At 48.9% G+C, this 25,802-nt stretch overlaps 2 long non-coding RNA genes across 2 annotated transcripts in view; one reads left to right on the forward strand and one right to left on the reverse strand.

The window, feature by feature from the left end:
- LOC103795276 (uncharacterized) overlaps positions 1–10,883 on the reverse strand; it is a 40,688-nt gene extending 29,805 nt beyond the window's left edge. Inside the window, exon 1 of the long non-coding RNA XR_013522332.1 lies at positions 10,486–10,883. This is a non-coding gene — a long non-coding RNA (uncharacterized LOC103795276). The remainder of the gene's footprint in view (positions 1–10,485) is intronic.
- On the forward strand, positions 10,748–12,939 carry LOC118144492 (uncharacterized). The gene is made up of 2 exons (XR_013522333.1): positions 10,748–10,993; positions 12,634–12,939. It is a non-coding gene; the product is annotated as an uncharacterized LOC118144492 (long non-coding RNA).
- Positions 12,940–25,802: the final 12,863 nt, after the last annotated feature.

Genomic DNA, 25,802 nt, shown 5'->3' on the forward strand with positions numbered 1-25,802 from the left:
ACTGCAACCTCCACCTCCCAGGTTCAAGCAATTCTCCTGCCTCAGCCTCCCAAGTAGCTGGAATTACAGGCACATACCACCATGTCCAGCTAATTTTTTTTTTTTTTTTTAGAGACAGGTTTCACCACATTGGCCAGCCTGGTCTCAAACTCCTGACCTCAGGTGATCCACCTGCCTCAGCCTCCCAAAGTGCTGGGATTACAGGCATGAGCCACCACACCCGGCCTCCAATTTCTTATATATATCATTTGTTTGGTGTCATTGGCATTTAATAAATGATAAGGAGATCATTTCCACGATCCTCAATATATGACCACTTGAACTAAAAGCGTGGCTTCAGAGAGAAACGAGGGAGAGAGGGTGGTTAGGGAAGCATTTAGAATGACTCCCAAGATTCTGGGCTGGTTAACAGGAGAACACTGGTGTCGTGATAAGGAGGTTAGATCCTATCAAGTCGGTGATGGAGCTGCAGCACACAACTCTAGGTGTCCTGCACTCTATACCCTCTCTCCCCACTCAGATTCAGCTGCAGCTGTGGCAGAAAGTCATCCCCCCCTCCACCCACCCAGGCACTCACAGCATTCCTCCTTAATGGCCACAACGTGGCTGGCTCGTAGCTGTCTTCTGCCTTGGGCAGCCCAGAAATGCAGAAAAGCTAGTATCTCCCACACAGCGCTCAAGAAACAGGGCATGAGGGACGAGTGAGTAAGTGCCCTGGCCGCCTATGCTGCTGAAGGCCAATCTGAGATGCGTTCTACCCAGTTCCTTACAGGCCCAGCCAGATCTTCAGTTGCTCACAGTGGTAATCAGCGCAATCACACACTCTTTGTGGCTTTTTCTTCTTCCCTGCCTCACTGTTCTTGCTCTCCCACCCTGCTTCCCAGGATCATCTCCCAAATAAACTCCCTGAGCTCAAGTCCAGGTCTCAAACAGAAGCCATTGAAGACTCTGACAGAGAAAACAAGAGGAGAAGCAGGTTGAGGGGCAGCTGGCACCATAACAGCCACATGTACTGTGAGAAGCCCATGGGACAACACAGGGCCATGATGTTGGCAAGGATTTGACCTCTGCTCAACCGACAGAGCATTTTCCCTTTATTTGTCACTGTTGATCTCTCTCCCTTTGACATGCTTCATGGACACAATTCTTCCCTGGTCTTCCTCCTACATTCCCGGCTATACTTTCAGTTTCCTTTGTAAAATAAAGTTGCTAGTGTTGAGGCTAGATGATGTGTACATAGGAGGTTGTGACAAAATGTTATATTTTTGTGTATCTTACTCTTTCCAAAATACGTGTGTGTGAGAGTGTGTGTGTGTGTGTGTGTGTGTGTGTGTGATGGAATTTCACTCTTGTTGCCCAGAATGTAAGTGGCGTGGAGTGGACTGGAGTGACACGATCTCAGCTCACTGCAACCTCCACCTCCTGGGTTCGAGCAATTCTCCTGACTCAGCCTCCTGAGTAGCTGAGATTACAGGTACCCACCACCATGCCTGGCTATTTTTTTTTTTTTTGAGATGGAGTCTTGTTCTGTTTTTCAGGGTGGAGTGCAGTGGCACAATCTTGGCTTACTGCAACCTCTGCTTCCTGGGTTCAAGGGATTCTCCTGCCTCAGCCTCCCAAGTAGCTGGGATTACAGGCAGGCGCCACCGTGCCCAGCTTTTTTTTTTTTTTTTTTTTTTTTTTTTTTTTTTTTTTTTAGTAGAGATGGCGTTTCACCATGTTGGCCAGGATGATCTCGATCTACTGACCTTATGATCTGCCTGCCTCGGCCTCCCAAAGTGCTGGGATTACAGGTGTGAGCCACTGTACCTGGCCTTGTTTTGTATTTTTAGTAGAGACAGGGTTTCACCATGTTGGCCTGACTGGTCTCAAACTCGTGACCTCAGGTGATCCGCCCACCTCAGGTTCCAAAATTGCTGAGATTACAGGCATGAGCTACCGTGCCCGGCCTCCAAAATCCTTTTTTTTTTTTTTTTGAAACAGAGTTTCACTCTTGTAGCCCAGCTTGAAGTGCAATGGCGCAATCTCAGCTCACTGCAACTTCTGCCTCCTGGGTTCAAGCAATTCTCCTGCCTCAGTTTCCCAAGTAGCTGGGATTATGGGCACCAGCCACCATGCCAGGCTAATTTTTGTATTTTTAGTAGAGATAGGGTTTCACCATGTTGGTCAGGCTAGTCTTGAACTCCTGACCTGAAGTAATCCACCTGCCTTGGCTCCCAAGGTGCTGGGATTACAGGCGTGAGCCACCGTGCCCAGCTCAAAATACTTTTTTAAGAATAACTTTTAAATGGGGTTTCTCTTCTCATCTCTTCTTCTTCTACTCGATGGCTTTCAAATGTGTGCAGAAGCTTACATAAGTGTCACCTGGGGATCTTGTTCAATGCATGCTCACCTTGTCCTACTTGAGTGGGCCCCTGCTATTTTTCTGACTTTATCTCCCACCACTCCCTTGTCCTTACATTGCTCCAGCCACACTGGCCTTCCTCCTCTTCCCCAAACACACTGATAAGTCCTCTGTGCCTCTATGACCTTCACACTTGCATAACCGCAAATGACAGATACCACTGCTTGATCTCTGCTGAAATGTTACCTCCTCAAAGCAGTCATTCTAAAACAGTGTGCATGCACACACATGCACACACCCTCTATCACACTGACCTGTTTTATTGTCTGCATAAAACCTGTCACTATCTAAAAATATCTGGCTTACTTACTTGTTTACTTGGATTTTGGCCACTAGCTCCATATTGGCTAGCACTTCTAGAAGGTGAGTTCCTATTTACTGCCCTATCGCAACTCTGGGCATATTCAAACTGCTTAATAAATATGTGTTGTGTGGATGAAGCGCTATATGCCCACAGGACTCAGGAGAGAGAGCTGGGGGCACAGATATAGGAGCTGGCATCATCACAACAGTAACAGTGGAAACTATTTCACAAAACGGTTTGCCCAGTTAAGAGTGGGTAGAAGTGAGGAAGACTAGAATAGAATCCAGAAGATCAGCCACGGAGTGGAAGAAGGAAAAGGAGCCTGGGAAGGAAACCAAGAAGGAGCCAGAGAGGCTGGACGAGCACTGGAAAGAGAGCTGCCATAGAAACCAGGAAACCAGGATAGAGAGTTCAAAAAAGAGGAAGCGGTGGACCGAGCAGGCCAAGATGAAACGCACCCAGTGGATTCTTGTCACTAGGAAGGCACAGGGAACATCCAGTTTCAGCAAAATGAAGTGCAACTGGCAGCCAATGAAAGTCTCTGGATAAATGCCCCAGCCTCCTGCCATTTGGAGGGACAATTATAATAACAAGCTCAAAAATGCGCCCTTTGTTGGCTTGTCTTCCTTACCTATTTTATTCTCCCCACTCCCTTCTCCCTCCCCTCTTTTCCCTGCTCCCTAGAACCCCTTACCACATAAACAATCAGCATTTGATGCCTGTCTCAGGCTTTGCAATCCAGGAAATCCAAACTAGAACAGACTAGCTGCATTTCTCACCTGTTTCTGTCTTCCTAGGAGGGAACAAGACTTTCCCTTTACAGTTCATCGTCCAAAACTGGTTTGTGTACCCATGTCTAAACGAATTATAACCACCAGGGAAAGGGATTATTAGGATTTGCCTAGACCAACCATGCTTTATTCCCTGGAGCTGGGCATACCATTCATCAAGATAAAGCCAGGTCCTGGTTCCATCTCCAAACCATCAAGATTCCCAAGACTAATGAGTACAGGAACCCCTGGCAAGGATGGCACCTGTCAACTTCTGCACATATGCCCAACTGCATCCACCACAGCTAAGGACTGCTGTACATTCATCCCTCTGCACGGCACTGTGCTGGGTGCTGCTGGCCAGAATGCAAAGATCAGAACATAGGATTTCTGACCTGATGGGGGTGTCATCTGGACATATTACATACACACTATATAATGTGAAAACACTGAGGACAGCGGCATGGTGGATTGCAACTCAGAGAGGAAAGACTTAGGATAGACTCGGTTGTGCTGAAGAAACAAAAAGTCCCTCAGATATATGTGTCCCACACTACATAGCACCCACGGGTGGACGGGAGGTTCCATGGCACCATGCGCACTCCAGAACATAGCCTGAGAGAACAGCTTTTCTTTTTTTAGACGGAGTTTCACTATTACTCCCAGGCTGAAGTGAAGTGGCACGATCTCGGCTCACTGCAACCTCTGCTCCCCAGGTTCAAGCAATTCTCCTGCCTTATCCTCCTAAGTAGCTGGGATTACAGGTGCCCGCCACCACACCTGCCTACTTTTTGTATTTTTAGTAGAGATGGGGTTTCACCATGCTGGCCAGGCTATTCTCGAACTCCTGAACTCAGATGATCCACCCACCTCGACCTCCCAAAGTGCTAGGATTACAGGCATGTGCCCGGCCTGAGAATAGCTTTTATCTGGATGTCACCCATCACTGAGCCAGAGGGAAAGACAGCTCAGAAGGTTCTGAATTAGCAATCGAATTCTGGAATTTTTGGCCCAGAAGTGAAATGTATGACTTCTACTCACAACTCATTGGTTAAAGCTGGTCACATGGCCCCATCCAAATACAGCCAGCCAGGGAGAGAGATCCTACCATATGCCAGAAGGCAGAGAGGCAGAGATATTTAGTGAGCAGTGGAAAGACATCTAGAAACCACCAAGGAATGATGACATTTGAACTGATCTTTGAAAAATATTTTCATCTTCAATGGATGAAGTTAAGGGCCAGGGAGGAGGAACTGCCAGGTAATGACATAAGAGAAGTCATGGAAGCATGAAGTGGCCTGGCTGGTATGACCAAAGCCAGGCTGCATGAGGGGACAGGGCTTGGCCTGGGCTCAAGGAGGGAGGCAGGTAACTGTGAAGAGCTTTGAATCACATAATAAGGATTTTGTACTCTACTGGATGATTGGCAATAGAGAGCTACCAAAGAGTTTTTCTGTTTGTTTTTTTGAGACAGTTTTGCTCTTGTTGCCCAGGCTGGAGTGCAATGGCACGATCTCAGCTCACTGCAACCTCTGCCTCCCGAGTTCAGGCAATTCTCCTGCCTCAGCCTCCCAAGTAGCTCAGATTACATGAATACGCCACCATGCCCAGCTAATTTTTTTTTTTTTAATCTACTAGAGACGGTGTTTCACCACATTGGCCAGGCTCGTCTTGAGCTCTTGACCTCAGGTGATCCACCTGCCTCAGCCTCCCAAAGTCCTGGGATTACAGGTGTGAGCCACTGCACCCAGCCTCTTTTTTTAGAGACAGAGTGTTGCTCTGTCACACAGGCTGGAGTGCAATAGTGCAATCATGGCTTACTGCGGTCTCAACCTCCTGGACATAGGCAATCCTCCTGCCTCAGCCTCCCAAGAAGCTGAGGCCACAGGTGCAAGTCATCACACTCAGCTAATTTTTAACTTTTTTATAGACTGGGGTCTCACCATATTGCCCAGATTAGTCCTGAACTCCTGGTATCAGGCAATCCTCCTGCCTCAGCCTCCCAAAATGTTGGGATTACAGGTGTGAGCCTCTGCGGGTGACTGACTCTCACATTTCCATTTGCCCTTCCTCTCTTTCTCTCTCTTGTCATTTGTTCATTGAGGATTCCGGGTCATTTGTCCTGTAGAATTTTCCAAACTCTGGATTTTGCTGATAAAATCCCCCACCACCATTTACCATGCTTATCTTCCTCCTGCATTTCCTTTATGCTGGTGGCTGATTCTAAAACTCCCCTCCTTTTTAACAGAAGCAGAGGGAGAAGGAAACCATCATTTATCAACACCTACTGTGTGCCAGGCACTGTGTAGGTTCTTGTATAAACATGATCTCATTTAATCCTCACTGATACCCTTTGAGGTGAATATTTATTATCACTCTTTTTACAGATGAGGAACCCAGGACTCAGAAAATCTGAGTCTCACAAATTGATCTAGTAAAACTGGAAAATGATGGAACCAGGGTCAGAGCCCAGCTCTGTGACTCTAGAGCCCCTTCTCACTGCACTACACTGCCCCAGAGTGAAAAGGGGGTGGCACATGAGTGAGTGCAGGAAGGAGGTCTAGCTAGCCTGTGTTCTGGGACTATTACTCACCCTGTTCAGTGTTAATAATACATATTGTGACTTCATATGTGCCAAGTACTTTACATGCATCACAAGGATTTGGACAATGGATGCTTATTATCCCCATTTTACAGGTGGGGAAAATGAGACAGTGAGGGCCGGAAAGGGCAAGTGGCTTGTCCTGGGCAATGCAGCTGGTCTCACCAGTTTTCGCCCTCAGGTTTGTCCGCCAGTGGAGCCCATGTTTGCACCACTGTCCTACGTGGCCTCTCCTCATGGATGGCTCCATCCTTCTGGATGCGATGGATAGAGCTGGGTGCAGAGATAGGAAGAGCACCCCAACTTTCCTAACTGGAGGACTGGAGCGAGAGCTCTCACTGTCGGCCTAGTGTGGATTGACTCCTTTCCACCACATTCCCCAACCGAGGACAGTCTATACCAAGCTCACAGCACTGAGCCGCTGGGGGAGGGCCAGCCCACACCCAGCCCCGTCAGTCTTGGTGGCATGGACTCCCTTCTAGAGCTTTCTCAGGAGGCCCCATTTCCTACTGCAGTGGGGCAAGAATTCAGGAGGAGCCCACTCAAAGGGGAGACAGAGGCAAGAATTCAGGAGGAGCCCACTCAAAGGGGAGACAGAGGCAAGAATTCAGGAGGAGCCCACTCAAAGGGGAGACAGAGGCAGTGCTCCCCGCGAGCAGCTCTTCCCTCCCAGAGCTGTCATGGACAATTGGAGAGAAAAACCGGGACATTCTCCCCCACCAGGATATTTTGTATGCTTTGCACTTACTGCTGCGTTCCCTTCATCTAAAAGCTCTAAAATTTCAAATAAAAAGGTACAATGAAAGCAGCAGCAGGATAAATAGCCACAGCGATCTGAGCTGAAACCCTGGAAGCTTTATTCACATCTTTAGAAAAACTCTGAAGGCTCCTAGTAGCAGCTGCAGTACAAAGCCTCACACTTTAATTCTAAGGCTGCCAGAAATAGGTCTGTCAGGCCTGAAATATCACTGCATTTCATTACTCTTAAATGTGCATTACCATCTCCGCTTCATTACCAGCTGGGGGGTATTCTCGAGATCAACTCCGGAGAGCACCGGGGATCTGGGATATATGGGGAAGGGCAGAGGACACAGTTGGGGCTAGAACACCCAGATGGGTGGAGAGACCTAGTGGGCTTAAAGATCACACTAGGCCCACAGGAGCGGAGGATCCATGTCCCCAGCAGAGGAAGGCAAGCTGCACTCTCCAAGTCTGATGTCACCCACTTGGGCAGTGAAGCCTGTATGGGAGAGGCAGTGGCAGGACTGCTGGGGCAGTGGAGAGGACAGTTTTGGAGCACAAATTAGGGCCTATGGAAGCAATGGATAAAGGGCCGAGGCCTTCAAGCCCAGCAGCAGGTAGGAACTGGTTAGAGGGAAATTAGGCCATCAGGGCCGGGGAAAATCACAGGCACAAAGCAGCCAGTGCAAAATCCTGGAAGGAGGCGGCTGCTGGAGGTTTGGAAGTTTGGAGCCTGGAGCAATCTGCATGTTTATAATACACTCAGGGCAGCTCTGAATAATTCAGTAGGCACTGTGATCTCGTTACAGTGCATGTCCCTGGGGTACAAAGGGAGAGGGGCTGGCTCGGCCCAGGCTGGCTGCCGCCACCAGGCTCCCTGAAAGGGCGTGACAGATGGGCCGACACCAGCCACCACCCAGTCACGCTTCGCACAGTGATTGGTTTTCAAAGGAGGACAGGGTTTGTGAATGGAGCCAGCTTGTTGCTTGCTGCCTTCAAATGGATGCTGCTGGGTCGCGTGGCCAGCCAGGCCCTCTTGTGAATGGGGCATCACCAGTGGGTGGTGAACAAGCCGGAGATGACTCCCTCTTCCCCTCCCCCATCATTGCTGAAGCTGAGATGGAGGGAAAGGCGAGCAGGGCCCCTGACCCTTCTCTCTGCTGATAGGTTTAACCCTCCATTGGTCTTCCTCTGCTCTAATCCTGCATCAGTGAGAATTAGGTTCAGGTGCATATACCATAAACACAAGAAGTTAAGATGAGAGTGTCTTTTTCTCTCACATAAACAAATCCAGAGATAACTAGTACAGATGTAGTTTGTGAGCTCCAGCACCATCAGGACCTAAGCCCCTTTCCCCGCACTACCCTGCCATCCCCAGTCCTCAGCTTGCTAGTCAAGGTCCCAAATGACTGCTCAAGCTCCCACATCATGTCTACATTCCAGCCATCAGGAAAAGAAGATGGGAAGAAGCTGCCCAGAGTGCACACTAGTCATTGAGATTTCCCAGAAGCTGCCACAGGTGCAATAGATGACAACTTGGTTACATGGCTACACTTAGCTGCAAGAGAGGTTGGGAAATGTATGCTTGTCTTATATGGCCATTTGTTTGTTGGTAGAGAATTCTCCACGGTTCTATTCCATTTCTACACATCTTGCAAGTGAGGCATTGACTGTCCTTTGTTCCAGGTTATCATTTTCAGGATATAGTGGACAGCCTTGGAAGATCTACTGTCTCCCTCCCAAAGGGGCAGGCATGCTGCCCCTTATGAAATAGACATGGCCCATTATAAAAGATCTGGGTTCCCTAAGTTCAGGGTTACTGTCCTGAAATGCAATCAATCCACTGTGTGTGCAGGCATCACCTGGCCCTTTCTGCAAAACCCCCAAATGGGGATTAGGGCTGATACTCTTGCTACTGCTATTGCTGTGAATAGTAAACTGTCCTTCATCTCTGACCCAGGAGTCTGGGCTTCTAACACAAGCTACGACACTGGTGGGCTAATTTGTTAGCTTGTAAGTAGGATAAACTTTCATACCCTTCATAGTTCCTGACAGTGTTCAGCTAAGAATCAGGGTTTCTTCAGGGGTAGTTACTAGAAATCTGCCATAGGCTTCTTCCCAGCTACTTGAGTTGACCATACAGGTGTTCCCAGGTATCTGGACCCCTCCCACCAAAGAGAGGGAAGTGCCTTCAGGTAAAACTCCAGTCACTTCCAAAATTATAGCAGGTCTCGAAATACCTAAAGACAGTAGGAATCAGCCAGGCACGCTGTCTCACACCTATAATTCCAGCACTTTGGGAGGCCAAGATGGGAGGATCACTTGAGCCCAGGAGTTCAAGACCAGCCTGGGTAACAATAGGGAGACCCTGTCTCTACTAAACCAAAAAAAAAAGAAAATTAGCCAGGCATGGTGGCACATGCCTATAGTCCTAGCTACTCAGGAGGCTAAGGGGGAAGGATCACTTGAGCCCAGGAGGTTGAGGCTACAGTGAGACATGACTACACCACTGCCTTCCAGCCTGGGTGACAGGGTGAGGCCCTATCTCATAAAAAGTAAAAAAAAAAAAAAAAAGACAGCAGGAGCTTATGCACCTGCTCACCTCCTCAGCTCTGAGGGTTCTCTAAAGAACCCCATGGACTTCCTTGTCTCCATCCAGTAGGACCCGGAGCCAGGTGCCACGGAGCCAGCAGGCAGACTCGGCAGGAATCCCTTCATAGCATTCTCAGGATACCCAGGGCTCCAGGTGTTTCCTAGGCTGTCAGGGCAAGGACAGGGAGCTCAATCCAGTGCCAGGGACTCTGCTTCCTGCCTCATTGCCAAGGGGAGAGACTCTACACAGTGAAATCTGGATTACATATTAAACAGTTTCAAACCCCTAAACTCAAGGTGATGTCCCAGATTGAATCCTGGAACAGAAAAAGGACATGAGTGGAAACGTGAAATCCAAGTAAAGTCTGTAGTTTACTTAATAATATTGTTCCAATGTGAATTCTTCATTTTAACAAACGTACCATGGTTAGGTAAGATAGAAACTTTGGGGGAAGCAGGGTGAAGAGTACATGGGAATTCTCTACACTATTGTTGCAACTTTTATGTACATCTAAAAATTTTCCAAAATAAAAAGTATACTAAGATAAAATAAAGCCAAAAAGGCTTCAAGACCTAAGCTCAACATTTAAGAGGCAGGAAAAGAAAAAGATGAAGGGTGGGGCACAGTGGCACATGCCTGCAATCCCAGCACTTTGGGAGGCCAAGGCAGGCAGATCACTTGAGTCCAAGAGTTCAAGACCAGCCTGGCCAAAATTGTGAAGCCCTATATCTACTAAAAATACACAGATTAGCCTGGCATGGTACGCACCTGTAGTCCCATCTACTCGAAAACTAAGGTAGGAGAATAGCTTGAACCCTGAAGGTGGAGGTTACAGTGAGCCGAGATCTTGCCACTGCACTCCAGCCTGAGAAACAGAGCAACACTCTGTTTCAAATATGTATGTGTGTGTGTGTGTGTGTGTGTGTGTACATACATACATGATTATTTTAAGTATTTAAGTTCAAAGAGCTGGGTTAGGACCTCTCTTCTGGAGTTAACCATAAACCGTCCTCTTTCATCGTCAAAGAATATCCAGGATTGGAGTAAAAATGGAAGCAAAGGCAAACTCACCCTTTGCAAGGCATCGGAGTGGGCAGTCAACCCGGACCAACGCCAACATCAAGGTCGGGTGAGGCCCTGCACAGACTTGGTCCTTGGGCAATCCCTCGGCGCTGCAGGAAGGGCAGGCTGGGGCTCCGGCCCTGCGGCCCCCGCTCTCCCGCCTCCGCTCCCCGGGGAGAACCCGGGGCGCTGCCAGAGGCCCGGGACACCCGGGCCGCGCCCTCACGAGGGGCCCCAGTGCGAGAGGCCCCGCCCGGCCCGGCCCGCCGCCCTCGGAGGAAAAGCCGTTTGCTCAACCCGGAGGAATGCGGGGCCGGCGCTCCGGCGGGGGAGGCTCGTAGACTGCACAGCCACGGGCGGCCACAAACTTCGCCCCTCTGGACACGGCGGCTGCAGGCGGGAAAAGCGGGGCGGCCTCAGGCCCCAGGCCCGGCCCCCAGCCCGGGGGTGGTCCAGCCAGGGCTCCCGCCTTCGAGGCCGTTTAAAAGCGGCGGCAGACGCAGGCCGGAGGGCCGAGGCAAGAACCTCCCACGGAAAGCTCCAAAGAGGCGGGGGTTTCTGCCTCACTGTTGTGTTGGTGATTCATCTGTGGCGCCTGAAGAGTGCCTTGAACATAGTAGGCGCTCAGTAAACATTTTTTGAAAGAATCACATAATCCTCCCGGCCTCAGTTTCCTCCTGTGTACAGGAACGGTTTGATCTCGGAGGACCCTATCAACTCAAATTCTAGGATGCTGAGATTAAATCCCATGTGTACTGCTGTGGTTTCGCTTTTAGTTTTTCGGGGACATTTTTAGTGTTACCCTTTATGATGTGCCAGGAGTGAATTTGACACCAGATGGCTTTTTTTTTTTTTTAATAAGAAAGAAGACAAAGGGAGGGAGAAAAATATTTTCCAACTGGCAGTGCTGACAGCATTTTGGAAGAGAATTCAGGGAGGCAAGGGAGCTGTTTCAGCACGATTCTGCCTCCTCCTGCACACTCTGCCACCCTGGCCTCCGCCATAAACGAGGTCGATCTGAGTGGAGCTTTTTATGGATGAGGCGAAGGGAGCATCGTCACAGGAGACTCCACCCCGAGTTAGCAGTTGCTTTGTCCTCTGTGGCTGTCACAGCGGACTGGCCCCTGAGCCGCATGGTGGTGGATTCCAGCTATAGGTGGGGCTCTGGCTAAAGGCTGAGTCTGGTGTTAATTAGAAGAAAAGAGAGACACCTGTCGAATCAAAAGCTGGCACTCCCTGCCTGGGGAACATTCAGGAAAAAATAGCCAAAGTGGCAGTGCCTCTTCTGGAATTCTTCTCTGGAATCCCAACTCCCTCATGGAAAGGCGGGGTGGAGAGAGGTTCCTTGCTCAAAATGACCTCAAGCTGAGTTTTTAATATGTCATGGCACAAGGAAGGGAAATTCCTAGAATAAAACAATTTGGCAGTGTGCACAGGTCTGCCAACCAGGGATTCTGCAGGCAGTCTGCTTGGGTTCAAATCTTGGCTCCACCACTTACCAGTTGTTTGATAAGGATAAGCGACTTTATCTTTCTGTACCTTAGTTTCCCCAACTGTAAAATGGAATAATTAAAATTCCCACCAAAGGCAATTGTTGTGTGGATTGAATGAGATAACACAAGAAAAGGGCCAGTGGTCTGCTTCTCCAAACAGACACTGGCACAAGGCAAGCACTCAATGTTTTCTTATTTGTTAAGCGACAGGCCCCCCAAAACTAAAACCTTGTGCTGGACAGGTCTCAAAGTGGCTGCCTGTGAAGAGCCCCACTGTGGTACTCTCACCTTTGGGCAAAGAAGCCTCCATTCAGCTGACTGGTCCCTCCCTCCTCCTCCTTCACATCCCCAGGAAACTGGAGGAAGGCTACACAGGATGAGCAGAAATGATGTGTCAGGCTCCAACTTGATGGACCACCTCCAAAGGGATCTTGGAGGGAAGAAGGGAGTCATGGGCATGGAGAAGAAGACTGTCAGTGTCAGTCTGGGAGGTTGGGACTAACGCAGTAGATGGTATACAAACCAGTGCACTGATGTGTGAATGCAGTAGCCAGTATACAAACGAGTGCACTATATCACGGCTTATCACGGCCACTCATGGTCTGTGACTTTGTTGGATGGGTCCTTGATTTTCTACTGATATACTGTTTTCTAATTGTTTCAGATGCAGTGTTCTCAAATTTGACCAGCAAACTCCTTGAGGCCAAGTCTTGTCTTTCTGTCATGGTATCCATCTGACACAAATATGTCAAAGATGCTACTCACAAAGTAAAGACTTCAGAGGCGCTTATTGATTGGACGAGATGTTAAATGGAGCAGATAGGAATTCCATGCTGCGTGGTCAAGGGGAGACAGAGGCAGCTGGGCATGTAGGGATCAGAGGTGTGACTCATCTGCTGGCCCCAAGTATCTTCCCTCCAACCCACAGTAGAAAATCTCTTTATCAGTAGAAAATAAAGAACATCCAACAGAGTTATGGATCATGGGTTGCTATCACAACCACCTATGGCATATCAGGCACTTCAAATACTCTACTCAAATCTCTCCAGTTTCCAGAATTCAGCAACACCAAGGTTCCCAGCCTGTCCTGCCACGGGAGAGGTGACATCCATGCCAGCCCTGGGAAAATATCTCTCTCCAACTGCTCCATCACTCCTGTCCTGCAGGAGCCTCCAAGGCAAACTTTGCTGCCATTTCTGTCACTTTTCCAAATGGACACTGGACTTCCATTGCTGTAATCAGGACAGAGCCCACTGTTGCCCTGAGATGTCTTCTGGAGTCCCCCTAAGTGTCTTCATGTGGCTGGCCCATCCCATCATTTGGATCTTCTCATTTTCAGAGGAGACTTTCTTGACCAGCCTCTATCAAAAGTAGCTGCCCCCCTGCCAAATTACTTTCCATGATCTTATCCTGCTTATTTTGTTACTTACATGTTCATTGTCTCTCTACGCCACCCAGACTGAAAGTTTCCCTAAGGACAGGGACCTCGTCTTTCTGTCCATTACTGTATCCCACCCCGTTTCACAGTGCCTGGCACATGGCAAGTGTCTGCTTGATGAGTGGTGGCCTCCTTCACCCTGAGATAGTTCCCTTCTCTCTAACAATTTTAGTCAGTTCTTTTCTATTAGGTAGTTCCTCTGCCTTCAAAAAAATGCATCAGCTCCTTTATTTTGCAAACTCTTTTTTTTTTTTTTTTTGAAACGGAGTTTCACTCTTGTTACCCAGGCTGGAGTGCAATGGCGCAATCTCAGCTCACCGCAACCTCTGCCTCCTGGGTTCAGGCAATTCTCCTGCCTCAGCCTCCTGAGTAGCTGGGATTACAGGCAAGCACCACCATGCCCAGCTAATTTTTTGTATTTTTAGTAGAGATGGGGTTTCACCATGTTGACCAGGACGGTCTCGATCTCTTGATTTTGTGATCCACCTGCCTCAGCCTCCCAAAGTGCTGGGCTCACAGGCCTGAGCCACCATACCCGGCCGAGCATCTTAAACAATGGGCAAGCATATTATTTTTCAGAGGCAGAGAGCATTAATTCCACCTTTAATAAAGTCACTTTCCCTGTGATTTTTTCTGAAAGCCCTGGCCTAGAGGGTTTCCCCTTATGTGTCCTTGGCCAGGGCTGTGTCACATGCCTACACCTAAACCAATCACTGACACAGAGGCAGGAAGCACCCTGGTTGGCTGAGACTCATCAACATTCATCCCCTGTGGCTGAGGAGGGGGTCTCCTACCTCGAGCACAGGCAGGTAAATTTCAGAACAAAATCAAGCCTTTAACAGCATAGAAAAAAGGTAGAGAGTAGCTGTTGAATCTATGAACTGCCCAATAACCTTCCAATAAATTGTTTTTCTGCTTAAGTTAGCCAGAGTTGATTTCTGCGGCCTGTAATCACAGAAGCCTGGCTGAGCTACACTCCGGGGCTGTGTGATGAGATGACAGGAGCAGCCTTCTCGGCCAGGAGGAGTGCGATCAGCACACATCTGTGAGGCAGCATAGAATGGCCACGTGGAAGCACCGGAAAAATAGTCCCAGGACCTCAGGAAATGACTGTGGAGTGAGATGTTAGAGCTTAGAGTCAGCTGTGTATTTCAGGTGACCCATTGTGACTGTACCCCCAGGCTATGTAACCTGGGGCAAGTGCATTACATGAATGTTCAGTAAATATTAAAGTGAACTGAAGCCTACCCCCCACCTCTCCCCCCGCCCCTCCCCTGTGACTCATATCTGTAATCCCAGCACTTTGGGAGGCCAAGGTAGGCAGATTGCTTGAGCTCAGGAGTTCAAGACCAGCCTGGGCAACAAGGGGAAAAACCTTGTCTCTATCAAATATACAAAAACTTAGCCGGCCTTGGTGGTGTGTACCTGTGGTCCCAGCTACTCAGGAGGCTGAGGTGGGAGGATTCCTGGAGCCCAGGAAGTCAAGTCTGCAGTGAGCCATGATCATGACATTGTACTCAAGCCTGGGTGACACAGTGAGACCCAGTTTCAAAATATAAATAAATAAAATAAAGTGAACTGAAGTTATCTGATCACCCTTCCTTTTTAAAATTTTAAGCTAGGCGTGGTAGCCGGAACCTCTTGTTCCCACTATTCGGGAGGCTGAGGCAGAAGGATCATTTGAAGGCCGAGTGCAGTGGCTCACACCTGTAATCCCAACACTTTGGGAGGCCATGGCGGGTGAGTTATTTGAGTCCAGAAGTTTGAGATCAGTCTGGGTAACATAACAAGACCCCATCTGTCCTAAAAATACAAAAAATTAGCTGGGTATAGTGGTATGTGCCTGTAGTCCCAGCTATTCAGGAGGCTGAGGTGGGAGGATGACTTGAATCTGGGAGGCAGAAGCTATAGTAATATTGGACCACTGCACTCCAGCCTGGACAATAGAGCCAGATTCTGTCTCAAAAAAAAAAAAAAAAAAAAAAAGGCCAGGTGTGGTGGCTCCCACTTGTAATCCCAGCACTTTGGGAGGCCAAGGTGGGTGGATCATCTTGGCTAACATGGTGAAACCTGTCTCTACTAAAAATACCAAAATTAGCCAGGCTTGGCAGCGCACACCTGTAGTCCCAGCTGCTCAGGAGGCTGAGGCAGGAGAATCACTTGAACCCAGGAGGTGGAGGCTACTGTGAGCCAAGATCGTGCCAATGCACTCCAGCCCGGCAACAGAGCAAGACTCCATCTCAAAAAAAAAAAAAAAAAAAAAGACCACTTGAGCCCTGGAGTTCAAAGCCACAGTGCTCTATGATCGTGCGTGTGAATAGCCACTGCACTCCAGCTTAGGCAACACAGCAAGACCTCATCTCTAAAAAAATCAATTAAATTAAATAGTATCTTTCTCTGGTTCCCAAGAGGCCACTCAGTTAAACAACGGGCCTTTCCCACCGGCTGCTTTCCTTCAGAAGACTTGAACCATTATACTACAGCTTCTTCCCACTTCAACTCTTGCCCTTCCCAGGGTGCGTGGTTCTGCACGTGAGCAGTCTCTCACCTCTGGAGCAGGAGACTCCATCATCACTCAGACCTGCCCCATCCCCACCTCTGACACTCAGCCCTTTCTTCGCTGGCCTAGACCACCTTTCCTTTCTCCTCCTGGCTGCCCACTCCCACTGAGCCTGCTTTGAAGAAACTGGCCCAGTCCCTGGCACATCATCAACATCTAATTAGTGGCTGCCAATATTGTCTTGACCTCTCCTGCTCCCTGGCCAATGGCATGCCCCAAAGCCACTTCACTGCCCTCCTTCTGGCTCTAGAATGCCCCATCCCCTCACGTGCTCCTCTGAGCTACAAGCTGCTGCCCACTACTCACTGTCTTCATCCCTGTTCCCTGCTGAACTTACCACTGATTCTGATGGTCCCACTTTGGCCAGGCCTCACTGGGGCCCAATAATCCTTTCCCTCTTGGGCCCTCATGGGTGGGCGGGAGTTTGAAATCAAGTTCCCACAACAGCTCTTTTAAGCTCCGGAAGCTTCTCTCCTCCCCTCTTTACCTTGCTCCTAATAGATGGCCTACTTTCGGCCACTTTGTCAGCTAGAGTGCCTGGCACAAGCACCGCTTTCACCTCAAGAAGACAGCTCTGACTTCTGGTCACAAGATAGTGGAGTAAAGCCCCCTTCTCCTCTCAAAAATCACCCCCAAGATGACAAGGAAAATAAGAAACAGGAACCCAAAGTCCATCTTCAACTAAACAAGGGTTTAGAATCCTGGCCCCCATCATATGAAAACAGAAAATGGATGGAGGAATGGCAAACGACCCCACAGAATCCAAGAACGGCAGGCCAAAAACATGCGGAGCACAGACTCACGAGAAGCAAGCTGATGGTTCCCTCAGGAGCCCAGGAAAGCTCAGGAATTGGAAGTAGCAAGTAAGTCAGAAGGCTGGACAGGGCTCTAAAACTGAGGCAGGGTCTAAAACTCCAGGAATTGCTGGAAAATCTGTGTGAAGAGCAATTAGACTGTCAGGAAACCCAATCACACCCCCAGCACAATCAGGTAACTTCATACGTCCCCTCCCCACTCCTGCAGGAGACAGGACGATGGATTCTGGAGATATTGAAACAGGAAGATTCTGGTCTTAGGGGTTGGGGAGGTACAGAAAAAGGGGTGAGATCAAAGACAGGGAAAGTCGATGAAATGGTTTGGCTGTGTCCCCAGCCAAATGTCATCTTGAATTGTATTCACATAATTCCCATGTGTTGTGTGAGGGACCTGGTGGGAGATGATTGAATCGTGGGGTGGTTCCCCCATACTGTTCTCATGGTAGTGAATAAGTCTCACGAGATGGGATGGTTTGATAAGGGGGTTCCTCTTTTGCTTGATTCTCATTCTTTCTTGCCTACCGCCATGTAAGAAGTCCCTTTGCTCTTCCTTCATCTTCTGCCATGATTGTGAGGCCTCCCCAGCCCTGTGGAACTGTGAGTCAATTAAACCTCTTTTCTTTATAAATCACCCAGTCTTGGGTATGTCTTGATGAGCAGCATGAGAACAGACTAATACAGTCGGCATCTGAGCGATATTATCCCTCTCTCTGCCACACACCTCTCCCTAACTCCCACACTATAGCTGGCTCTAAAACTCTGGGTGAGGGGCTTGTAACCTTCAAACAGGAGATGAAACTAGATAATTCTTTTCTGGAAAAAAAAAAACAAAAACAAAAAGTGCCAGAGAAAAAGCCTATTCACACTGACAGTTGATACCCTCCAATGAAGGAGTCCAGCCAGCTACTTGATTGCCCTACTGTGAGCCCACAGGGAGAGCTTCCAACTGTATCTCTAGAGCCTCCCTCTCAACAGGAGTTGATAGCCAAGGCACGCCAGACCTGCAAGGAAAGCCTCCAGCGTGATGCAAATCAAAACACAGTGGGAAGAAAAATTCAAGTTAATATCCTCAGAGAGATGAGATTACTTCACGTGTCCAAAGGACATGAAACTATTTATTAAAAAAAAAGAAAAAGAGGCTGGGCACGGTGGCTCACACCTGTAATCCTAGCACTTTGGGAGGCCAAGACAGGTGGATCACCTGAGGTCAGGAGTTCAAGACCAGCCTGGCCATCATGGTGAAACCCCAACTTAAAAAAAAAAAGAAAAGAAAAGAAAAGGAAAAAAGAGAGAAAAGAAAGAGGCCAGGCACGGTGGCTCACACCTGTAATCCCAGCACTTTGGGAGGCCAAGGCGGGCAGATCACAAGGTCAGAAGTTTGACACCAGCCTGGCCAATATGTTGAAACTCCATCTCTACTAAAAATACAAAAAAAAAAAAAAAATTAGCCGGGTGTGGTGGTGTGCGCCTGTAATCCCAGCTACTCGGGAGGCTGAGGCAGGAGAATCACTTGAAGCTGGGAGGTGGAGGTTGCAGTGAGCCGAGATCGCTCCACTGCACTCCAGCCTGGGGGACAGAGTGAGACTCCACCTCAAAAAAAAAAAAATTAGCCAGGAGAGGTGCTGTGCACCTGTAGTCTCAGCTACTCAGGAGGCTGAGGCAGGAGAATCACTTGAACCTGGGAGGCAGAGGTTGCAGTGAGCTGAGATCACACCACCGTACTCCAGCCTAGGCAACAGAGCTAGACTCCATCTCAAATTAAAAAAAAAAAAAGAAAAAATATCAAACATGAAAGCATATACCAAAAAACATAAAAAAATAATAACAATATACTTAGCAAATAGATTAGGATATAACATAGAGGATATCTACCAGAAAACAGAATGAAGAGATGGTTAATAAGAGAGAAATAATAAGAAAATTAGAAGATAAATCCAAGGAGCCTAGCATCCAAGTAATTGGAAATGTGAAAAAAATAAACAGAGAAAATGGAAGAAGAAATTTCAAAGAAATTATAAAGCAAGTCCCAGAACTAAAGTACATAAATTGTTCTGGGCAGAGGTTCTTAAGCTCCAGCAGGCATCAGAATACATGGCTTATTAAAGCACAGATGGCTGGGCCCTATCACCAGAGTTTCTGATTCAGCAGGTGTGAGGTGGGGGCCCTGAGTTTGCATTGCTGACATGATCCCACAGGTGATACTGATGCTGCCGGACTGGGGACTACACTTTAAGAACTGCTGTATTTGATTTAAAGAACTTAACAAGTACCCAGAAAAATGAATGAAAAGCAGCCCATAGAAAATACTATGACATTTCAAGATAGCCCAGATAAAAGAAAACACTCCTAAAAGTGGGGGTGGGGAGAAGGGCCCAGGTGAATTCAAAGTCTCAGAAATCAAAATGGCAAGAACTTCTAAACTGCAAAATTAGAAGCTGAAAAATAAAGGAACAACGTCTTCAAACTTCTGAAGGAAAATGATTTTCAACTTAAAATTCCATACCCAGCCAAAACTATCAATCGAGTGTGAAGATGGAATAAAGCCATTTTAAGTATGTGAAAGTCTAAAATGTTACCTCCCAGGCACTCTTTCTCAGGAAGCTACTGGAGGATGTGCTTCATCAAAACGAGGGAGTAAACCAAGAAAGAAAACACTGAGTCCAGGAAAAAGGAAAAGGGCAAAGGTGATGAGAAACCGAGGATGACAGCAACGCATCCAGAGGAAAGTGCAAGGACAGAGCACCCCAGGACAAAAGTCTCCAAGGGAAAAAGAGAACCAGTAAGATTACATGACAGGTTTGTCCATATGCAAAATTGTTCTGAGAGGGCGTTTTACAGAACTGTTGAAGGGTGTGGGAAGACAGAGTCAGAGATTTGAAGAAAAAACCAAGCAAATTAAAAACGAGGCAATTAACTCCAGAAAAAACAAAAAGGTTGTACAGGAAAGGAAATATAAACAGAGAACATGACAAAGTTATTTAGAAAAGGAAATGTAACCAGAATACTTGCCTCAAGAATAAACAGTATTTACAAATTCAATAATAAAATCACTGAATATGGATTTAACCATAGATTATGATATAAACATGTGAGTGGGGGAGGGGAAGACTCGAGTAGAGAATCAAAATCCTCCTCTACCAAAAGAAGTCAACAAATTAGATGAATCCAGAATGGCAGTACATATACTATTTAGAAATAAGGGACCAGGCATGGTGGCTCATGCCTGTAATCTCAGCACTTTGGGAGGCTGAGGCAGGCGGATCACCTGAGGTCTTGAGTTCGCAACCGGCCTGGCCAACATGGCGAAATCCCATCTCTACTAAAATTACAAAAATTAGCCTGGCATGGTGGCAGACCCCTGTAATCCCAGCTACTTGGGAGGCTGAGGCAGAGAGAATTCCTTGAACCCAGGAGGTGGAGGTTTCGGTGAGCCGAGATCGCACCACTGCACTCCAGCCTGGATGATACAGCAAGGCTCCTTCTCAAAAAAAAAAAAAAAAGGTAGAAATAAGGAAGGAAATACCAGAAAAAAAAAAAAAGCTGAGAGTTGAAAGTGGTTGCCCCTAGGGACTAGGATAAGGGTTGGGAGAAAAGCCAGGAGAACTTCTGTTTTCGTTACAAGCCTTTTAGCACTATTTGATTTTTCAGCTATGTGTATGTATTAGCTTGGTAAAATAATACTGATTTCCTAAAGCAACTATAACTCTGGTGCCACATTCTCCACTATAGCACATCTGCAGGACTGTGTGGACTCAGAGGAGCAGGGATATCTCCATCCTCACCCCACGTCTCCATCCTCACGTCTGGACACGTGTTATTCATCAGCTTACCCCTCTTCCACTCAACACAATTTCTCATCTCCTCCTGTTCCTGTGACAGCCATCAGTTGGGTGGCTGTACCGAACTATAAGTTTCTAGAGGTCAGGCACAGTGGCTCACACCTGTAATAACAGCACTTTGGGAGGCCAAGGTTGAAGGATTGCTTGAGCTCAGGAGTTTGAGACCAGCCTGGGCAACATAGAAAGAGCCTGTCTCTACAAAAAAAAAAAAATTTTAAATTTAGCCACGTGTGTTGGTGTGCACCTGTGGTCCCAGCTACTCAGGAGAGTGAGATAGGAGAACTGATTGAACCCAGGAGGTTGAGGGGGCAGTGAGCTGTGATCAGGCCTGGGCAATGGAGCGAGATCCTATCTCAAAAATACATGAATAAGTAAATAAAAAATCAGAGTCTAAAACATGCCTTTAAGGCTTTGCAGGTACTCACTGTGCCCTTTACCTGGAAGGTTAGTCTTCCCTCCTCTGCTCCCATCCAAATGCTGAACTCTAGTTTACACTTCGGATAACATTTCCTCCATAGCCATTGCTCTCCCCACTCATCTGAGCTATCCTTCTTCACCCTCCCCTCTCCCTCCTCATACTCTTCCCCTTCTTCCCCTTCCCTCTCCTCCCCGCCCCCTCCTCCTCAGCTTTCCCTGCTGGAGCCTTTAGCACACTGTACTGTAACTGCCCCTCGTTGTTAGACTGTAATCTCCCGGAGGCCAGAAACTCTTTTATTCACTGTAGCCTCAGGACAGGGCCTGGTGAAAGGCTAAGGAGTCAGTTATTATGTAAACAGATGAATATGTGACTCACTTTTAGTAAGGACTCAGAAAGGATTCGAGTGAATTAATGAGTCACAAAAAATGCAGGCTCCCCCTCAGTATTTAAAGTCTGCCTCTCTCTGCCATCTCCCTTCTACCATCTACTCTCCCTCTTCCCTACAAGGTCACGCCTCTCAAACAAGTTGGCTTGGCTAGTGCTCCACTTCCAATGCATTTACTCCTGTCTCAACCCCATAAAGAAGCCAGGGCACCTTCATATGACCAGTGTGAGCTCCAGTACAGGGCGTTTTTTAAATTATTATTTTAATTTTTTTTTTTTAAGATGGGGTTTTGACATATTGCCCAGGCTGGTTGAGAACTCCTGAACTCAGGCAATCCACGCACCTCGGCCTCCCAAAGCGCTAGGATTACCGGCGTGAGCCACTGCACCCAGCCAGCCAGGGCTTTTTTTTTTAGACATGGGTCTTGCTGTATCCCATGGGCTGGAATACAGTTGCTGGATCATGGCTCACTGCAGCCTCGAACTCCCGGGCTCCAGCAGTCCTCCTGCCTCAGCCATGGCGGCTGGCTTTTCCAGGGCTTTGCTAGCTCTCCGAGTTTGTACTGGAATGAGCTGCTTAGGGGATATCTCTCTACTCAGCCCTGAAGGACATCAGTCCCCTCTCAGTTTCCCTCTCCTGAGGCCCAAATCACAGCTCTCAGAGGTCTGGGACGCAGGCTTGACAGAGGGTACCTGGTTAGGTCTGGACTTTGGCCTGCCTGACAAGGAGATCTTGGCCTAAACTAAGTGGCTGGCCCTTCCCAGTCTTCTCACTTTCCTGTCCATTTTGCAGGCCAAGAGTTGAGATTCTAGCCCTTCAAGCTCACCTGCCCCGGTGAGTCCAGGGCCCGGGTCTTTGAGCAGGATGGGTTAGCAGCCTGGGCTGAGGGGACAGAGAGGACTGAGGACCGCTTAGCACCACAGGCCTGCAGGGTGAAAACCTGCCGTGCCTCCCCACTGAGTTATTGAGGCCAGAACGAAGCTGGCCCCCCAGGAGGTCTCAGGAGAAGGGGCCCCAATCTGCTGATCACCGAAAGGCCTCAAGGCCGCCTGCCCGGGTCAGGGGCTTCCCCTCCCCACCCCCACCACGCTACTTGACCTCAAAGAGCCGCCCGGGCTTTTGGAATGCAGCGACCTAAGCTGTGCCCCCAGAGGGGCCAGGAGGTAGCGGGGTAGCGAGGGAGGGAGGGGAAGGCGGAGAGCTAGAGGATTGGAGAAGTGGGGGTGGGGCGCAGGAGAGGCCCCTTCTTTCCTTTGCCCAGAGCCGGAGCTGGGAGGAGCGTGGGAAGAGGGAGGTTTGTCCTGTAAATACCGGTCAAGAAACTCGATCGGTTCCTCTCGCTTCCCAATTTAGGAGAAGGGCTGGAGCCAGGCTTTCAGTGGCTGCTGGGGGCGCCGGTCACGTGGCCGCCCAGGACCAAAGGGTGGGGGGAGATTAGGGATGCTCCCGATGCGCATACAGGGGAGGCAGGAATCTCGGCCAATCTCGCAGGCTCTGTCCCCCAGTAGTTATTTTTGTCCTTATGGCACACTCCCCGACACTGACTGCGCAGGTGGGAAGGTCGGGGGTGCTGCGCTGCTCCGGATTCACCGGCCCCAGGGCAAGGTGTATCTGTGGGTTTCCCCAAGCCTCAGTTGGCCTCTGTCTTTTTCAGAAGCCGCGTGGAGATCTGACTCCTGAGCGACTGGCTGCTGCCTGGGGTGATGGGCAGGGCGCTGGCAGGCTCTGCCCCGGTTGAAACTCCATCACTGACTGGCTTGAGGAGAAAGTGCCTAGGAGGCTGGCATCCCGCCCCCCAGCTTCCCTGGCTCAGTGCCCTAGGGAGCTCAGCAGTGCCCAGAAAGGACGGTGCCCGCTGGGACTGGTTTCCAACGAGCAGTGTGTGCCAGGCTCTGTGAGAGGCAATAGGGGTGTGCAGAAAAAGAGACAGCGCCTGCCCTGAAGGAGCTTACAGTGCAGTGGGGGAACAGGCAAGTAAACCAGAAGGAAAATACAGGAGCTCGGAGAAGCTTCTAAGTCAGACTGGGACCTAGGAGGATTCGAGGAAGAGGTGGCACTTAGGAGTTAGCTCACAGAGGAGGGGGAAAGGGCATCCGGGCAGAAAGAACTGCCTGTGCAAAGATAGGGAGGCACAATGTCATTATCATGATCCCAGGCACTTAGTTCCTCCTGACAGGAGCAGAGGGATGTGGGGGAAAGTGCTGGAGATGGGGTAGGCAGGCTGGCAGGAGCCAGATCCTGGGGACCATGGGTGCCCAGCTAGGCAACTGAGCTTCCTTCTGGAAGTCTTAGGGAACTGCTGAATCATTCCATACAGACAGGATCAGGACAAGACAGAATCAGATTTGCATTTTCTAGGAGAGCAGGGATGGATTTGAATTTGGGATGTAGAGAGTGAAAAAGGTTGATGAGAAGCCTGTTGCCAGCCTCCCCTGAGACAGCAGCCAGCCATGCATGCAAATGGAAAGAAGGAAAACGCCTGACAAATCTTTGGGAATGGAAGAGCCATTGGTTTTCAGGACTGGTTGGGTGGGAGAGACTTGGGTGACCTCAGGTTTCTGGCTTGGGGAACTGGGCAGATGATGGATGTGGAAGAAACAGCTTTGGAGGAAAGGAGAATGATCATGATGAGCATAATAGCTACTGAGCACTCAGTGTTTCCGGCACTAAACACTTCATATATCACCTCATTTAATCCTCACAATAACTTACAAAGGAGGTACTACTGTTGCCTCCATTTTAAGGGGAAACTGAGTCAAGAGTTTAAGTAACTAAGGGGTGATGGAGTGATGAGCATCCCTGCACCTTGCAGGCAGTAAGGTTTCCCAGGCTCTTGCATGGAGAAGGTATCCCCACTACCACTACTAGCTCCTCCTCCCTCCCCAGCCCGCAGCATCTGGCACCCCCATAGAAGTTCAGTCATTAGTTACTGGGTCTCCCTCCCTCACCCCACCCCACCTCAGCCCTGAGATTCCACCCTGGGAAGCTAGGCCAGGACCATACCACACAAGCCTTGTGACAGGAGGGCACCAAGCTCTGGAATCCTAGCACTGAGACCCACCCACCCATGAACAATATAAAGTAGAACTGAATCTGCAGGGACAATCAGAAAAAACAAGAAAACAAATGTCCCTTTTCTTTTTTTAAGGTTTTAAGAAAGAAAGTAACATCTCAGTGACATCAGAGATAATCATGAAAGGTCAGTACCCAACCTTGTACTTATTTCCTGTGGGGAAAAGGGCAATTAGGCATCTCCCATGGAGGAAGCTCCTCCAGCTGTTTCCCTTTTGCCAGCCTTGGCTCGGGACACCCAGTCCGACTTCAGTAGCCACGGTAGAAGACAGACGGCAGCAGCCACGCCATGTCTGCCCCACCTAGCTCCCCGTTCCAGCATTTAGGGGTAACAGGGACACTGCTGTTGTTTCCAGTTTGCCTCTTACCAACCTTGTAGTCAGAGAGGCCAGAGGGAAGGGGCAGGTAGGGAACCAAGCGAGAGTCAGTGGGCTTTCTCCTGGGAGAGTTGTTAGACCTGGCTTCAGCTATCTCCCTTGAACCACCTAAAATGAACCACCTAAAGTTACACAACTAGCAACTGGCCCAGGCCCTGTAGGCAGGATGTTACTTCTGAGGCTGTTTTAGGCAGAAGTTAGAATGTTCACTTGCTTCCCACCACCTTCACCACTTTACAGGAAAGAGGCCTACCAGGACCCCAGAGCTTTCCAGAGTGCACACCTGTTCCTATCATCTGTGGGCAGAGCAGTGAGAAGCCTGTGGCTCCATCAGGAGTGCAAGCCCCGCCTGTCTGTGTTTGAGGTTCCAGGCTCCAGTAGAGCCTCCACTGTTTTTGTAGTCTCTGGAAGCATAGGGGACCCCACCAGGCCTCTTGGGAACTGCCCCTCCCCCCTCATTTACCCCTCCTTCCTGGGTTCTATTTGCATCCCTGTGTCTCTGGCCTTGGAAGGAGTTCTATCTGTTATACACAAACTTTTCTTTGGCCTCAGAGCCAGAAGTGCTTGAGGACCATCTCCTCTGCATCTTTCACGGACAGCCGGAGCCCGACACATGAAGGCATCAACGGCATCCAGGAGGTGAGGGTGGCATTGTTTTTTCATTTTCATTTTCATTTTATTTGTTTATTTATTTTGGATGGAGTCTTGCTCTGTCACCCAGGCTGGAGTGCAATGGTGCAATCTCGGCTCACTGCAAACTCTGCCTCCCATTTAGCAATTCTCCTGCCTCAGCTTCCTGAGTAGCTGGAATTACAGTCATGCACCACCACGCCTGGTTAATTTTTGTATTTTTTAGTAGAGACTGGGTTTCATCATTTTAGGCTGGTCTTGAACTCCTGACCTCAGGTGATCCACCCACCTCGGCCTCC

The sequence above is a fragment of the Callithrix jacchus genome, chromosome 9 (genome assembly GCF_049354715.1).
Source record: "Callithrix jacchus isolate 240 chromosome 9, calJac240_pri, whole genome shotgun sequence".
NCBI lineage: Eukaryota > Metazoa > Chordata > Mammalia > Primates > Cebidae > Callithrix > Callithrix jacchus.